Source organism: Lissotriton vulgaris, chromosome 3_1, assembly GCF_964263255.1.
Source record: "Lissotriton vulgaris chromosome 3_1, aLisVul1.2, whole genome shotgun sequence".
Classification (NCBI taxonomy): Eukaryota; Metazoa; Chordata; class Amphibia; order Caudata; family Salamandridae; genus Lissotriton; species Lissotriton vulgaris.
In genome coordinates, this window is record NC_141689.1 from 953449206 (window position 1) to 953467260 (window position 18055).

Here is an 18055-nt window from a genome sequence, read left to right on the forward strand (position 1 = left end):
CCTCGGGATCGATGGCCGAGGCTTTGGTCACCATTCTCCCCAAACCAGGGAAAGACCCCACCCAATGCACCTCCTACCGTCCAATAGCGCTTCTTAACCTGGACGCCAAACTGTACTCCTCGATTCTTGCAAAGCGGCTCCAGGATCTGATGCCGGCCATTATCCACCCAGACCAGTCTGGGTTTATCAAGGGGCGGCAAACCCATGACAATCTGCGACGGGTGGCGCATTTGATCGAAAAGGCCGACCGATTTCGCTTACCTGCCGTATTGGTGGGTCTGGACGCGGAGAAGGCATTTGACCGTGTTGACTGGGGGTTTTTTAATTTAACACTGGAAGCCTTTGGGTTCTCCCCCCACTTTGTGCGAATGATTCGGGCTAATTATGACCGGCCTGTATCTAGGGTGTTGGTTAACGGACATCGGTCTGCTTGCTTCCCCCATTCCCGCGGTACGCGGCAGGGGTGCCCACTTTCCCCGCTCCTCTTCGCGCTCAGCATAGAGCCTCTGGCGCTTGCGATTAGGGAAAAGGAGCAGATTACCAGCATTCCCTTCACCGGCGAACAGCATAAGATTTCTCTATTCGCGGATGATGTTCTCTTGTCAATAGGAGATCCGGCTCGCTCACTACCTCATGTACATGAGGTACTTTCTGAGTTCGAGAAGGTTGCGGGTTTTAAAGTTAACATGGATAAATCGTACATTTTGAATCTGACACTGCCCCCTGACGTGGTAGACCATGTGCGAACGCTTACACCTCTTTCGTGGTCATCCTCATCCCTGCTCTATCTGGGTATTAGATTAACCCCCACCCTGGGTGGGTTGTTTGCAGCTAACTTCCCTCCTGCATTAGCGGCGGTCTGTGGGGAGCTAGAGAAGTGGAAGCCGAAGTTCATCTCTTGGCTCGGTCGCATTCATGCGATCAAGATGGTGCTGTCGCCCAAATTCCTGTACCTTTTCCAGGCTCTTCCCATACCTGTGGAATTGGATTTCTTCCGGCGCTTGAAGACCCTGATGTTGAAATTTGTGTGGCAGGGGGGCCGGGCGCGGCTTTCATTTGCGGTACTCCGTCGACCGCGGGGGGTGGGGGGGGGATGGGGTTCCCCGACATGCAATAATACTATAAGGCTGCGCAGTTAAGGGTGCTGGTGGAATGGTCACAACTCCTCTCGGAGAAGCATTGGCTACATATGGAACGTAGTGTGGCTGGGAGATCCATCTGGGATTTGGCCTGGAAACCTAAGGTGGACCGGCCCAAGAATGCCTATATATGCACTCCTACTAGTACTGTCCTGAAAGTCTGGGACACGGTCACTGGGGATGATCGTTGGACCACCTTTCCGTCACCGTTTACCCCTATCCATAGGAATCCGTCCTTTCAGCCGGCAGAGCGCGATGGCCCGTTCACGCTGTGGAGTGAGGGGGGCTGCAGGGCGCTTACCCACCTGTTCCATGGGGCGGACCCCCTTTCCTTCCACAACTGCATGAGGGACTATGGGGTCCCGCCCACTGAACGGTTCCATCATATTCAACTCCTGCACTGGGCTACTTCGCCGGAAGTGCGAGATGCGGCCACGAGACAGCTGACGTCCTTCGAGGCGTTTATCACCCGTACTTCCTGTATGAAGGGGACGATCTCCTTCATCTATAGACTGCTCCTGGACACTGTAATATTCCCAAGACCCCGATATATGGAGCACTGGGAGACTTGACTTGGGCGGGACATCTCGAGAGCCGAGTGGGAGGGGTTATGGAGAGATATCAAGGCCCATAACCACTCGATTGGCCTTAGGGAGGCTCATTTGAAACTTATGTATGACTGGTACCTCTACCCGTCCAAGCTGCATCGCATTTTCCCGTCGACCTCTGACAGGTGCTGGAGGAGTTGCGGCTTGCTGGGAGATTTCCGCCATATATGGTGGGACTGCCCAACCATCAAGCCTTTCTGGTCAGAGATACTAGCTCACATTAAAGAGGTGGTTGGATATCCGATCCCGGAGTCCATGGACTATGTCCTGTTGGGGCTTCGTGATCCGATGCTGGCGCACCAAACTAGAGCCGACAAACGGATTGTTTGGCTGTGCTTGGGTGCGGCTAAATTGACACTGGCGGCGGCGTGGAAGAAGCCGACGGCGCCGGCAACCTCACTGTGGCATGCGCGGTTGTGGCGATTACTGAGTTTGGAGAGGGTGTCCAATATATTTCTGGGCAACTTTAAGAATTTCATGTTTACATGGGGCCCCTTAGTCAGGTTTCTTTCCCGGGGTCTTCCATCAGCAGTATGCCCGTCAGCTCTGCGAGCACTACACCTGTTTCAGATTTGATGGAAGGGACGTATGCTTCCGGGTATGAATGTGTAATGGGTCGCCACCACGGGAGGGGGTGGTGGGGGGGGGGGGTTTGGGTTGGGGACTGTTGATTTTATTTGTTTACGCGACTTCCGGCGATTGGTAACGGACTATAGAGGACTCCGGCGCTGAGGCGTACCTGGATGGTGGCTTGGCCTATCGATTACTGCAACTGCTGGAGTTCTGATGTATGCCACTGTTGCGAATGGTCACTGGCTTTGCAGTAACTGTGCAGCTTATTCTTCTCGCATTCCTGTGATCTGTTGGGTGGACATTCCCGGAGTCCCCTCCTGTGGGAATTATTGATCTTTGTCGCTATGTTTGATTGTTTTTTTTCTCTGATTTTGAAATCAATAAAAATTACTTTGAAAAAAAAGTAAATTGTGCCCAAGCTCAACTTTTGTGTTTGGGGCACTTAAAAATGGTTAACTTATAATGTTTGGGCATATTGGGTACCCCCACTGTCTCCCCTAGGTGGGGGGTCAGGTATCCGTAAGGTAGACCCTTATAAAATGAGTTTTATATGTCCTGGGTAAAGTGAAATTGCACATTTCACTCCCCACATTGTGATAAAGTGCTGCAAAAAAACGACTTTGGTGGTAGGAGCACTGTGGATGGAGGATCTGCAAAATGTTTACATATTCAGAACCCCTAAAGTCTCACCTAGGTGAACCTGGGGTGGGGGTCCAGTAGATATATGTAGCATACTTATAAAATATGTTTTTATAAGCCCTGGTGCTGAAAAATGGCCCAAGTCACTTTTCCCATTTAAAATCACATGCCTTAGGTTAACATTGGAAAAGGTTATTAGTTAATAACTGGAGAAAGAAAAGCCATAAAACTAGGATCAAAGGACTCAGTAGAATGGAAATGATAAATCCAACAACATGGTATTGTTGAATTTATTGTAAAATGTACAGACAAGAAGTTATAAGACTTTTTTGTCTGTAAGCCAAAATTCAACCCTGTACTGCTCTGCCCTGATTGGTCAGAGATAAGTGGGTGAGCCTGGCTGCTTTGAAGAGAGTGATAAATTACCCCTGGGGTTAGGAAGCCTCTCGGGGAGGAGAGGTTGCTGGGCATAGGAATGCCAGAGCAGGATTCGTAAACCATGAACTTCAAGCGATGGGGAGGACCCCTGTTCTCCTCTAGCCAGAGGCTAGGATTACGGAAGGAATGAGCAGATGCAAGGGGGAGGGACTCTGGAGAATAGCCATCCTAGGGGGGTGTCTAGCCAGGTCTTCCTCTCCCTGCTGAAAATTCTGACTTTTTGAATTCTGGAAGAATAGTGGTTTCTGGGTTAGCATTTGCCACACTCTGCAGGAAGTAGTCAGAGTTTTGGGTGGAATCCTGCAGCTCATTGGACAGGAGTGCCCTCATGCTTGACCCCAGAGAACACTGACTAAGTATATGAGAGGGGCATTGCCTCTCAGATCTGCTGCTTGAAACTTAAGAGAATCAGAAGGGTATGCGCTGAAGAGTTTGATGTGCATTTCCAAAGGCCTCTGAAGAGTGTGCATTTTTGCACCATTTGAAACTACCGCCCTGCGGATCAAACCTGCTTCAAAAGGACTAAAGAGTGGACTCTCTGCAGGCTACAGGTTAACGGAGCTCACCTGGACATCACCACAAAAAATCCCCAACCTGGAGTACTACCAGTGGATTTGTAAGGGTTTTGTTCAAGTGGATTGCAGGAATTGAAGGCTCACACTTTCTAGGACGCTCTTGAGGATTCCAGCAAGGGACCCGCAAGAAGAACTTCAGGAAGGAGTTCTAACTTGACCCAGCCTGCTGGAGGAGGCTGCACAAGAGTTGGGAGAAATCCTCCAGAACAATTGGTAAAGGTGAATGTGTCCCTGTCAGAGCAAACGAAATGACTTAAAGGGGCACTGTTGGTTTCCAAGCACTAGAAAGTGACTAATCTTTAAAAATTGATATCTCTGGTTCCCTACAGTGGATTTTTTCATTTTGTGTCATTTAAAAGATCAAAATATTTCTTATTTTTATAAATTGGTGTTCGATTTTTATTTTGTGTTGTGTCTTAATTATTTACTGAATTGGTGATTTTAATTGCTTTCAATACCTGTCTTTGAAGTTAAGCCTGTCTGCTCGCAGCCACGTTACCAAGGGTTGAGCATAGGAATCATTTTCTAAGACCTTGTCTGAGCCCTATACTTTGTTAGTGGCCTTATTACCAGTGGCAGACCTACATTTGCTCCTACCAATAATCCACTTTCCAACACCAAGAGACAAGATGCCATATCTAGATCTAAACTCCATCCTGTAATATCCCTTTTAATGTCTGTCAATTCCAACCAAATGTGTCGTATCAGTAGGTAGTGCTACACCATATAGCAAAAGTCTGCAGCTGCGTATTTGGAACATGTTTACGCCGCTCTTGGGTACAGTTTAGCTATATGTGCAGGAACGATATCTGCATGGTGGAGGTTATTAGCTGAATGTATTTAAAGTGGGGATTTTTATGAACAGTTTTAGTGTATTCTAAAACCTGCACCAGCTCTGTCTCTCGTATTTCCTCCCCTAGATGTTGCTACTAAGTCACTCTGAGTGTGGTAGTAGAGAAGCACAAGGTAGGAGAAGGTGCGCTATGCATGCATGTCACTGCTTAACGTTGTTCTCCATGTGTGACCATTGTACCAAATACTTCGGATTCTGATGGTTCAGTCGCGTGGATAGCAATGGTGGCTGGTAAGGGACGGTGGCCGGGGGTGGATGGATTAGAAACAAAATTAAAATAAAAAAGACTTACCTGCTGGTCGCCAGCCGCCACCTCTCTTCCGTCCTAGCTGTATCCTGTCTCATGGAAGCCTCCAGGCTCCCAGACTTCCCTAGCCAACCACTATGCTGCTGTCATCAGCATGACAGCAGTGTGGTGATTGGTCAGAGAACTGTGGTTCAGCGCTCAGACAGGGAGTGGGAAGCTGTGAATGTGCTCCACCCAGGTTGTGCAATACAGCTGGTGGAGAGCATGCTAACTTTGCATGACGGTTTGGCGGGTGCAAGGCAGCCGGCCAAACCATCATGTGCACTTATTGTGCAGTTACCACTCCTCCTCCTTCTAGCCTCATGCAATCCCAGCAATGTCCATACACTCGTGATCTGCCTCCACATCTAGCCATTGTGCCATCTACATCATCTGTGCAGCCATGTAGTATGTCTGTAGATTGGGGACCCTTATTCCCCTAGCATAATCCACTATTTCCACTGGCAGGAACCCTTTTTGTCAATGATATAAAAAAGGTTGACAATGGAGGAACTAATTAGTTTCCTGCTGAGTTGCTATAGTTTTAACAGGACAACCATTCTCTTTCCTGTGAAGCATCACTTTGCATAAAGCGGTATTCGCAAAGGAACACTCTACACTCAGATGACTTTCTCATTCACAGACATCAACAACATTTTTTGCAGGCCTGTGACAGGGAGAGATGTGGTCACCATTCTCTAAATGGAAGCCACATATTTTTTTCTTTAAATGTGTTTTTGTTATTTTTTTCGAAAGTTTGAAATTATTCAATATCACAATATTTCAGTACACTGTAGACAGTGTTTTTAACATGCTTTTGTAATACGACAGTAGTATTTCACTTGCAGCAAGGTTAAGTAGTTAAATAGTAATACAGTATCAATTCGGTGATACTTCTTCCTGGTTTAACTCAGGCAACCTGAGGGGTTGAAAATCAAACTGTGCACAACACACCATTAATCTAAACCAAAGGGGACCTCATATTGACTCCTGTGCGAAACTCTAAATGGAAGCCACATATGAAATGTAATTTGTCATTCCTTCCTTGGGGCGCGTCTTCTAGTAATATCACTGCAAAAGGTGCAGGAAGGATATGTTATGTGGCCTGTTGTTTCCTGCATTAAAGATCTTATTCCTGTAGACCCAATACAATACTCTGGCTCTAGTGGTGCTGTGTGTAACTAAATATACTATGTGCAGCCTACAGGAGGACACTAATCAGCATTTTGTGTCCAAAAGGAATGTCAGATTGTCTTATTTTGGTGAATGATCCCATTAAAATAAATGAAAATGAAATTTTTTATTTTGGCTGTGGAAGATTTTTAGGAAAGGTGATAGCATTCAAGTTCTACAAGAGGCACGTTCTTATCTGGAGGGTAAAGAGGAGTTCACATGAGGGTGAGTTGAGTGGTATGGAAGAATATGCCAAGGCGAATGAAGGGGGTAGAAATAAACAGACTGACGTGACAGAATGAAAAGGTTGTTTTAATAATGTTAATTTTCAGTTGTCTACTACACAATATCAAACATACAGGAAGCCAGACTTTCTGACAAGATGGGCAAGAAAAGGGTTGCAGGAGTGGCCTGAAGAGACAGACTGGTGGTTAGCTGGACGGTGAAGATAGAGGTTGGTAATGGAGTCACAATTTAACAGATCACTTCTAATTCTCACAATATTGTCTGTTTACATTCCACCTCCAATGGAGTGTGTACACTGTAATGCAGCAAGGGTTTTACATTTCAAAAACTCAAAGAAAACTGACACAAAATTGCTTACCTCAAATGCATTTTATATAGGACCTGTATCATGCATCTCTTGAATACTTTGCCTTGAAAGTGGAGCTGTCCTGTAGTGTAATGCTTTGTCCTTCTTTCATTTCATTTGCACTTACCAGTTACAAACATATCTGTTAACAGCGTTGTCATACTTACTGCTTATAATGGATAGATTAGATAGATAATAATACTTTTATTTGATTTGTTAAAATCATAAAAAGGGTGGAACTTACCACCATATTATAAACAGCATAACTCAAATATACAAAATAAAAATTACAATAAAACATTTTTAGTGGTGGTTACCTTCACGTGGTATGGTACCAAGGTGCAACAATTTGTTATAAGCAATGATGTAAACACGCCCATGCCTTCTATTTCAAGAAAAAATGCAAAACGTTCTGGAGGGGGTTTGGCACGGCTGCGTGATGACCTTCTTTCCAGATTCTTAAGTCACTGAGGCTTTCTATCCAAGATCGTGTACAGATATGAGTGTGTCTATGCTTCCTATTTCAAATATAATTCTTGTCATAAAAGAGAGATTTCAAAGAAGGGGAGGGGAAAAAAAATCTAAAAAGGACGCTGACTGTCTGCTTTTTGCCCTTCTTTCCAAATTCTTATTTCGCCTCTTCCTTCTTTTCAAGTTCTTGTGCTGCTAGTGTCAAGAATGTGATAGTCTTACAAGACAGTTGGACTGAGGAACCACTGAGGCATTTTATGACGGCCGCTGTGCAGGCCCTGATTTAAGTTTCTCTTAAGATTGGCCTTAAGATTGACGTCATTAAATTATATAATGCCGGGCAGATACATAATAGATGTAATTTCTTTTTTTTTTTTTTTTTTTTTTTTTTTGTTGTGTCTTGTAAAGCGCACTGCTACCCGGAGGCCTCGTAGCGCTATAGACCGCTGGGGAACCCGTCCTGGCTTTCCCTGTGAGATAGTCCCTCCTGGGGGTCTCCAAGGTGAAACCAGGCATCCCCGGCGTTTGTGTGGGGCCGTTGTGGAGATGAGGCAAGCTAATGCCCAGAGTTGCCGAGTGTGCTCCCTGGTCGGAGTAGGCACCGATGCGAGAATTATCAGTCCGCTGATCCTGGTCCAAGACCCTGCCGCGTCGGGAATCGAACCCTGGTCCCGGGCCGTTCTCTGCACTCGGGTCTGCCGCCTCTAACCAGTGAGCCACACCTCAATAGCGACTCTGCTCCGTTACCACAGAGGTGGCAGCCCAGGGTTGGCCAAGTCTGTAGCCATTTTGGGGTATGGTCTTTGTTCAAAAAGGGCCCCAATCTCAGTAAAGTCAATTTCCGCTTGTAGTGGTCTCTGAAGCATTCTTGAAAGTAGGGTTGTGGTTTCAGTTGTTTGTAAGTTTGCATCACCGATCATGCGTGACTTTTACCAACCAGTAATGCTTTATCAGTTAGTAGCGATAATTTTTTGGTTGATTTATTGGTGATTCTTTTTAAAGCAGGGTATGACATAGGTGTATGCCAGGCTTCCTCCAGATTTAGTGATAGAAGGGCTTGTTTTAGGATTTGACATATAGAGTTGTTCTGCCTTGATTGTTTTTCAACCTCCTGCCAGCAGTGGTGAGCTAGCGTGTTGTCTTTCGCTGCCATCATTCGCCTATAATATTTAACCAGGATTCCTTGTCTAGCCTGTATCTGGTTGGTTAGTCCATATTCCAGACGTATCTGCGCCTGAGAGATATGACGCAGAATTAAAAAAAGTTTTTTAAATAATCTGGACTGGCCTAGATTTAGCGTTGTGGAGTCCTTGGTGTTCAGCATTTCTAAGCCATATGTTATTGATGGCAAAAATGTTGCTGGCACTACCTTTAAGAGGTGGTTTGTTGAACTACCACTTAGGCTTTTCTGTAAGGTTTTGAAAGCAAATATTAATTGTTTAATTTTAGTTTGACCATGGTATAGATGTTGTTTGTAACCTAAATGACGATCTAAGAGGACCCCCAGGTATTTATATACATCCACCTGCAATAAGATACTGGACTTTGTCCTCCAAATGAATTTGGGCGTTTTTTGTGAATGCTGGAAAAACATAAGACATTAGATGTTTTAGATTAATTATCAGTTGTTCGTTTGAGATGTATAATGCTAGCTGTGAAATCAGTCGCTGCAAGCCGAGTGGAGTTTAAGAGAGTAGCACAATATCGTCCGCATATTGCAGGCTCGCTATTGATGTTTTTCCTAGTTTAGGAGGATCACCCTGGATGAGATTATGGTTGCTCTCTAAATCGGCAGTATAGATGTTATATAGGCAGAGTGCCAGAACCCATCCTTACTTTAGCCCGTTTATTGTCAGAGATGCCTTAGTTAGACTCCGGCCAACCCCTTTTTTTTAGCTGAACCCAGGTTTGTGAGTATAGGTTGACAATTGCTCCTAATAATTTGGGGAGGGGGTTCCCCACGCTTTCATTTTGGCCCATAGCTTGGCTCTTGGCTCTTTATCAAAAGCTGCTGTGAGGTCCACAAAGCATGCGTAGACAATGTTTGAGTTGACAATTGCTTTCTTTGCTAAAAGGGTGAGTGCCGATATATTTGTTAAAGTGCCCGTGCCGGCCCGGAATCCAGTCTGCGTTTTTGGAATCAGGTTTTTACTGCTTACCCATATCTCCAGGTCTGTTAGTAATTTTGATGCATAGATCTTTGCCTCTACGTCTATAAGGGCAATCAGTCTGTAATTGTTAGGGTCTGAACGTGTCTCTAAATTATAAATAGGTTGAAGAATACTGCCCCTCCCGGAATCTGGAATAATATCAGTCTCTAAGCTGTTGGAGAACAAGGGGATTAAATAGCAGGACCAGAACACAGCATTGTGTCTGAACAAAGCATTCGGTAGGCTATTGGGTCCAGGAGCCCCATCCGATCCCAAGTGTTTCATTATGTTCAAGACCTGCTTTTGTGTTATCTAAACTGGTTCTTCTCTTTGCACTTGCTTGGTGAAATTGCTGCTTTCTTTTTGAGTTTCTCTGATTTCCATTTGAAATTTGACATTGGATGAATTCTTTAAGTCAGTGGCTGATGCTTCCACTGATGACCGCATGAGAATGGGATATGCTCCCTTTTTCGTGCTCTTTCTCCTGGCTTCTGATTTTATATCCAGACTGGAGCACTTTTTGATCTCGTTTGTAATGTCACTGGTGCTGAACCTAGTCTGTACAGTTGTGGTGTTATATGTTTCTTCTATGTGAGTGCCCCAGGTTTTTTCTGTTATGTCCGAGTTGAACTGACGATGTTTGCCATTTAGCAGGAGATACATTTTTTTCCCAAAACTGTTTTGAGTTTCTCTGCTTGCTTGCGTGGAGCATATTGATCTCAAGTTTTTCCTTATATGTTCGCTTGGCCACCTTAATTTTATGTTTTAATTCCTTTTTTGTTTTTTCTATTATTATGAGAGTCTGTTGTGACAGTTGGGGGCCCTTGGTTTGGGATGACCTTAGTTGTTTATTTAGCCGTGTTTTTATTGCCTGTATGTTTGGCGTGTACCACGGCCCCCCTTCAGTTCTTGGAGTTTTATAATCTCTGTGATTGGTCTGGAATTTTTTATTGATGTTAATTATGAAAGACTCCCAGACCTCTGTAATATCTTGATCTTGATCTATGTCTGGAGGTGTTAACAATAAGCAGCATGTCTCCATTATATTGTCAATGTCTTTTTCATCCGGGTTAGCCGTTTTAGGTTGTATAGTTGCGTTATTAGTGTGAGAGGCTTGGCCTGCTCTGACCCATTTGGGGTGATTGTTAATGCGAAAGTATGAGGGTAATGATCCTTTTCCACTCGATTCTGTATTTGAAAATCCGTTATATAAGGGAATGGATCAGGGTCTGCTAGCATGAAATCTACTGTTGAACCTGTTTTCCTTGTAACTCTCGTAAATGCTGCTGGACTGTCCAAGGGCCCTCTGCCATTTAACTTATGTAAGAAAAGGTCATTCAATTTTGCTGAACATTTCTTACCCATAGTGCCTTGTCTACTTCGATTGTCCTGTCTTGGCTCTATGAAACTCGCTAGGTTTCTTTCCTGTTCTTGGATTCAATTAATGTTAAAGTCCCCTGTTATTATTATGTTAACACTTGAGTAAGTGCTTTTCAATATTTTGGAAGCCGCTATTAGTTGCTTGATTCTTTGGCCCTTTTGCTTTCCTGCTGGATGAATGTAGAGATTCAATATTAGTAGGCCAATGAGGGTGAAAGGTCTACTTTGGTACATTGCATCCATGTGGAGTTGAGGTCGATGCTTGCTTCTCTACAAAGGAATTCGGTAGATATAAAGGTCGATAAGTCCCCTTTTGCCCATCCATACTGTGCCTCCTTATTTGCTGGAATAAAATGTTCCTTGTAGCCCACTAATGGAGAGTTTTTATCTGCCAGGTTTCTTGAAAAAAGAAGTAAGTCCTATTGTTGGATGAATTCCACAAAATCATCTTCTAACTTTGCACTTAGGCCATTAACATTCTAGGAACAAATTCTGGTACTCCTCACTATCCCTGGGAATAGGCTTGGTCTAATTCATACTGCTTATGATTGTATTTGTTGTCTTTCATGCTGGCTCACACTCTGTATTCCTTCTAAATGGTATCCAGCTGCAGTTAAACTACTTACAGCTTGGATTCCTTGGAGGCAGGACGTGGGCTTCTGTATTAATCTAATAAACGTATGTTTGACACTTACTTGAGTCTCTGGATATCCTCCTTCCACCTCACTAAATTTTTGGTAATGACAGGGGGTCATTTCAGGAGCCCAACCCCATTTTGGCTGTTTTCTGCATTTTCCACTTCATCTGGCTCCTCCCTTGCACCGCTGCATTGGATTTATACTGCTGCATAGGATTGGTTAATGTGTATTACTTCTGGATTGCTGTGGTCCTGTGCTTGCTGCCATTTCATGCAATAGAGCTAGTTCCTGTTTGGAGTTGGAGCCGCCTTTGTTTGCTTTCTCGCAAGTGCGCACCGCTCGTGACGTGCGCTCAAGATCCGTTTCCAGGGAAACCACTCTGGATTCTCATTGATGTACGGTTACAGATCACTAAGGAAACCGCTCTGTGATAATGACGTGCTGTAATGGAGACATGTGAGCATTTCATTAACATGCATTGATTTGCAACAAGTATTTGATAATCTTCCTGTTTTAACACCACCTGGAGATGTTGAGGGTTGGATTGAGTATTTGGAAGCGACAAATAGATTAAAGAACACATTTTGTGAACAACCCAGTGTTCTACTTAAAAGATTTAATTCTCAGGAAGAGTCAACTGAGGAGTTTGTTTCTGCCAGTAGGATTCTCGCAACCAAGTGTCATTTTGGAGATACCTTAGACACAGTTATCGGGGATCAGTTTGCTTTTGTTTGCAATTCAAAAAAAATTAAGGAACGTTTAGTCAGTTTCTGCGATCCCACCAAAATTGAAGTTTTGGATAAGGCTAAAGCCATAGAACGCTCAGTCATTTCCAGTAAATATATTGTTTCTGAAACTATTGTGCACGCATTGAACTCTTTACAAAATTCTGATGTTGTTAATGCCTTATCATATGGCAATAAGAATCACAAAAATAAAATAAAAAATCTGGGACATATTGTTTTAGATGTGGTTCAAAAACACATCTAGGCAATTATGTCACATGTCCGCCATCAGGTAAAAAAATGAAACAAATGTCATAAAATAGGACATTTTCAAGGGGTATGTAGAAGTGCTGGAAACATGCCTTGAGTGAGTTCTGTAGATATTTCTACTGTGATGGACAAATGCTGACAAGTTCTGTCAAGGGTTGTTCTTACACTTGATGTTAATGTTTTAGACATGAAACCTGCGGAGAGTCCATTTTGTGATAGACATATTGGTAATATAACATTCAACATGATGGCTGACTCTGGGGCACTCATCACAATAGTTTCTGACACCTTCTATTAACATACTTGGTCTGAAACAAATCCTTTAAGTTCCCCTGATGTTTCTCCTAAGGCATATGGAGATGAAGACATAAACATGGTAGGTTTCTTTATGGATGATTTGGAATGTTTAGGCAGATAGACACATACCAAGATATGTGTTGCTAAAAAAGGTAAACACATCATTGTTTGGCAAGATTTAGCTATGTTGGGTGTGGTGCTTGCTCCAGGTGCTTCTAGTCTAGTTATAGTGAACAACGTGTGTGTTGTCAAAGCGCACACCATCCGACTGTGCCCAACACTGCAGGAACGAGGATTACCCCGCTTCTCTGCCAACACCCCCGTAACTTCCACTGAATACTATTCACAGTGAACCTATCACTGGGGTACCGGGAGAGGGTGGGAAAAAGAAAATGGGTGAAGACAAGACACGGAGAACAGGGAAAAAACACCTCTTCTGGCCTCCTCCATCCCCTATTGTATATTGCATAGGGCACGGACAGCACCTGTACAGGAGACAAACAGCAATCCATATCTATACAGTAGGTGTCTCAATAAACATGCACATACAAGCCCAGTCCGTAGTGTAAACAAGGAAAACCCTTACCAGTCCAGGCTAGTGATGTTTCCTCATACTGGAGTCCCAGGAGAAACTTGAAGGCATCAATGTCCCAGAATGCCACTCCTCTCGTAGTCAAGACTAAATACCAGTCCAGGGGAATAAACTCTGTTCATAGAGAAAATCCCCTACTGTTTCAAGGCCAAAACTAAAAGAAGCTCGAAAACACAACAATAATAGTGGCCACTACAAAACAAAGAAAGAACAAGCAATGGCGTTGCCAATAGGTTTCGCATTTCGAAAGTTGGAGCTATTGGTTTTGTAAATGACATTTTATATTTATATATTGTTATTGACAATGCCAATAACGATATATAAATATAAAATGTCATTTACAAAACCAATCGCTCCAACTTTCCAAATGCGAAACCTATTGGCAACGCCAGTGCTTGTTAGTTCAGGTATCATTTAGAGTTACTTGACCACTTAGTAGTGGATAAGTTGTTAGGGGGAGTACTTTGTTGGTGAGTTAGGAACTTTTTTCCCACCAGAATTTCCTGGACAGTGAATGGATGCTACAGTACAAGTACATTCTAAATAATGTCCAAAACAACAAATGTGTGACTTACACATCTTTACAATACTCAGTGACTGGTGTGACTTAAACCAAGCCAACAACACTAACTATAAACACCTTTCAGCACAAAAAATATCCGATTTACACATCCATTAAAGTTTTGGCATTCTCACAACATTGCTTTCCCATAACTCACTCACCTTGCATCAACGTGTGCATCTGTTTGTCGATCTTTGGATACAAAATCTGGTGCTAACAACCACATAGACATCTCACATGTTAACTCATTTCCACACAATTCCATCTTCACTGTGGCCCTACATGACAGAGTTGTACGAGACATCATAGGGAGGGGTATATGTAGCTGTTGGTGCATTGCTTCTCCTATTAACAAGGTGTACCCCCTCTGTAGATATTTTGTGAAATGTTTGTAGTCAGGGATTTTATTTGGCTAGGTACAACTGGTACTCAGGCCAGCAAGTAATTACATGCAGGTACTAAGACAAGTACCCATCGGCATCCTCATTTATGGGCTCACACTCCGGATGTCCATAAACAATGCACATCTCAAACAGCCACTGTTCACAGCCTCTGATGTTAACTTGTCTAGAGTTGTTAAGGTCATTTCATTGTGTCTTCATGTGACTTATGTAGTGTTTCTTTCAGAAAGGAGACCAACAAAGCCTTAGTTTGTGTTTCTTTTGCACTGAATAACAGAAGACTTCTACAAAATCAGTAGTTCAGATTCATGGCTGGTGTTATTTGATTCCTACCATGTTTCAGGATGAAATGAAACGCTGCAAAAAAATAGTGGAACTCCACACTATTGTGGGCACTCATGTGTCTAAGTTTTTGATAAAAAAAATACCTTACTCCTGTAGGCCACGCCCCTTTCAGAAATCCCCATTTTCAATCCTGCGCTTGTAGGCCTGCTTGCAGTGAATGAGACGCCTTATATTGACATTTAATTTTTGAAAAACAGCAGCCAAAATGGCAACTGCCTGGCGTCCCTTTCCGGACATAGTACATTCATAAGTCTCTTCCAGAAGTTGACCTTGAGTTAGGCGGTTTCGCACATGGAAGCTGAAGCCTGTGTGTTACATTGGTCAATTTGAACCTTGCAGTCCAATGACTGTCAGTGCATGGTTAATTCTGCCTATGTGGTGTACAAGTACTTTGGGCTGTATAACAAACTTCACTTGCCTACTGGCACTGCCGCGATCTACACCTTCTCTGCTTGAGCTGCTGTTTGCCATATATGTGAGCCAGCATGTCCCATGTACAAGTTGTGAGGGTCCCAGCCTTCTATCCAGAGGAGTTGGAAACCCTGGTGGAAGAGGTCCTTCCCCATCATGGCCAACTCTATGGCTCACCAGACGAGCAGGTAAGTTCCTCACATACCTACTTCACTCTGTTGGACTGCATTGCTTACTGATCGGCAGGTTCATATGGTGCTTATGTGTACAGTGTATATTTGGTGTTAAAGTGTTTTTTAAATGTAGAAATCATACATTTATGTATTGTGTAGAGAAGGTATATTTATTCGGTAATTTACTAAATAAATGAATTTTATCAAAGTGCTTTGTGGCATTGCTTCCACTTTTCAGTTTTTGTGCACAGTATTAGGTGCTAAGAGCAGAACAGTCTCACTTGTGTTCATAGCAATATTTATATTTAACTGGTAAGGGACATGTCATTCCATGCCTCAAAGTTTCATATGCATACACATATACCAGCATTACATGACCTGTTCAAACACATAACGGCCAGTTTTCACCTTGTTTCCTCGTCCTGCTGTCTAAAAAATGTAGGTTCTCAAAAACCTAATGAATTATTAAGAGATAGGTGGGTGGGAAACAGGTGAGGCAACCACAGAGGTTACCATAAAGACATGAAAATCTGACTTTTACTTAACTATCGAAAGATTCCATTGTTGATTCACAATCAAGGCTGTCTGTAGTAATGGAGCTGGCATAACTTGTATTGAAAGTTTTATCTAACTTGAGTTGTTGCACACAAGTTAATTTAGCATCTGCCTGCACAGTTAGGGAGGTGACGCTAAGGCCTGTAAAAAAAGGTTATGAACAGCTTGGATACCCTGAAGGCCATGCTTTTTCGAAGTATTGTGGCCTTAACTTCTACCAGAGAGACATTTGAACTTTCATTCTGAAGATCTGTATCCAAGATAGAGATGGTACTCAATACTAACTTCACACAGCATTTAGGGAAGCTGGCCCATAGTATCTTGTACATGGTTGGCCCCCAGTAGCACCCTTTACTGTCAAATGGAGGAAGATGAATCTGGGATCTGACTACTGTTTTTATTGCAAAAATGCACGTGAAAGTGATGAGCATGTTCGGTTTTTTCTGACCCCTCTATGCAAAAGCAAGGTCCAAATGGATTGTCCCCATGTACAGATCTCAGCCTATCAACTACAGAAGAAGCATATAGAGTATGTAAAAGCAATACCTCCTCGATTGTGGGGTTATTTTTTCACACACCAAGGATAATTCGATGTTAAGTGCTAGCCACTGTAAAATAGTTATGCTCCAGATGTCATTTCTGCTTTTATGTGATTGTCTAGTGAATTGTTTGTGCAAACATTTTAGATATTGATTGTTTTAGGATAACTTGTTTAAAATGTTTTTATGGATGCTTATTTGGATGATGAAGTGTAATGTTTAAATATATCAAGAAATGAAAGTATGTGTAAGCATATACACACATTCACACTCCCGTGCCAAGAATTAAAGACAAGGCAGTAACCGTTGATGCAAAACAGGTGACAGGTATACCCATGTAATGGCTGAATAAATTAACCTTTAAATTTGTGATCAATCACGGCTTCTCCGCACAACCACATTTTGTGATCTAACACAAATGTTTGATTTCAACATGCCCCCATTTTCTTCATTACCACAAATGACAGCAACCTGAAATACGGCTGTACAAAAACCTTGCACGTGTGTTTTAGTAGGCTATAACATTGCTCCATGTTTTAAAATAATCTAGGCCACATATAAGGTAAACAACAGCTAACTTGCCTCTTAGTTCACAAGTGGTATTGTCATCCGAGTGGTGAAATTGTGGCAGCAAGGGAAAATCTAAAACTATGACGTAATAGAGGCTTCTCAATTCAGTGATACAATATGATGTACTATGGTGAGAAACTATGGCATGTTAACAAAATACAACGTTATGATCTTTGAAAAGACTACCTTATTTTTACATGAGGTTTACTGCATGATTTACATGTCAAGCAGTCAAACATGGCTCTGTTAGTGTATAGGTTTCTAGAGCCATGCAAGACCCCTGGCTTGGCTCTCATTAATTTGTTGGCTCGCCCAACTGTAATTTGAAACAGTTGATCAAGGGGGACCTGCCACAGTGACTTGGCCTAATCGATTTTCTCAAATTAGCTGGTGTTTAAACCATATGTGATGTGGTGATGGGAACAGAGTACCCCTAAGACCATAGCTATGTGAAAGCCAGTGCGAATAAACATTGCTAATGAAACTCACGACAATCAAACAGAGCAGCCAAAAAGGAACACATTTGTTATTAGCAAAATGCTTCAAAATAGTGCACAAATATACTTCCCATTCTTTTGCCAGGGTCAACTATTTGCATCATTGTATTTCAATACCATAAAGCGTTTCACAATTGCCCCACACTATCAGCATTATAGGTGGATCGAGCTGTATCTTGTGCATCGTATGTTCAACCGTGCAGGTGACAACGGAGTGATGAAAACCTAGCACGCATCCCAACATCCTTCATAAGTCCCACCCATATTCCGGCAGCTAACGTGGAATTGTGGACGTTTCGCAGAGCCTCTCTTATGTAAACATAAAATAAAACAAACGTTCACAAGGAACAACAGTCCCAACTGTAATGAAGGCCTAGTGGACACTCGGCCAGTTTTAACCAGGAATCCTGCTCATGTCCTGTGAAATACCACCCTAGGGAACTATCTCAAACCGCATTACGCATTTGGATATGAATGTGAAGCAGGCAAACACACGCAACCACCGTAAGGCCCCTTCATATCGGACAACCAGTACATCTTCACTAAACTCCTATCCAGCACCAAGGTCCGAAGTAATTTTCGGGCAAAACCAAACACGAACAT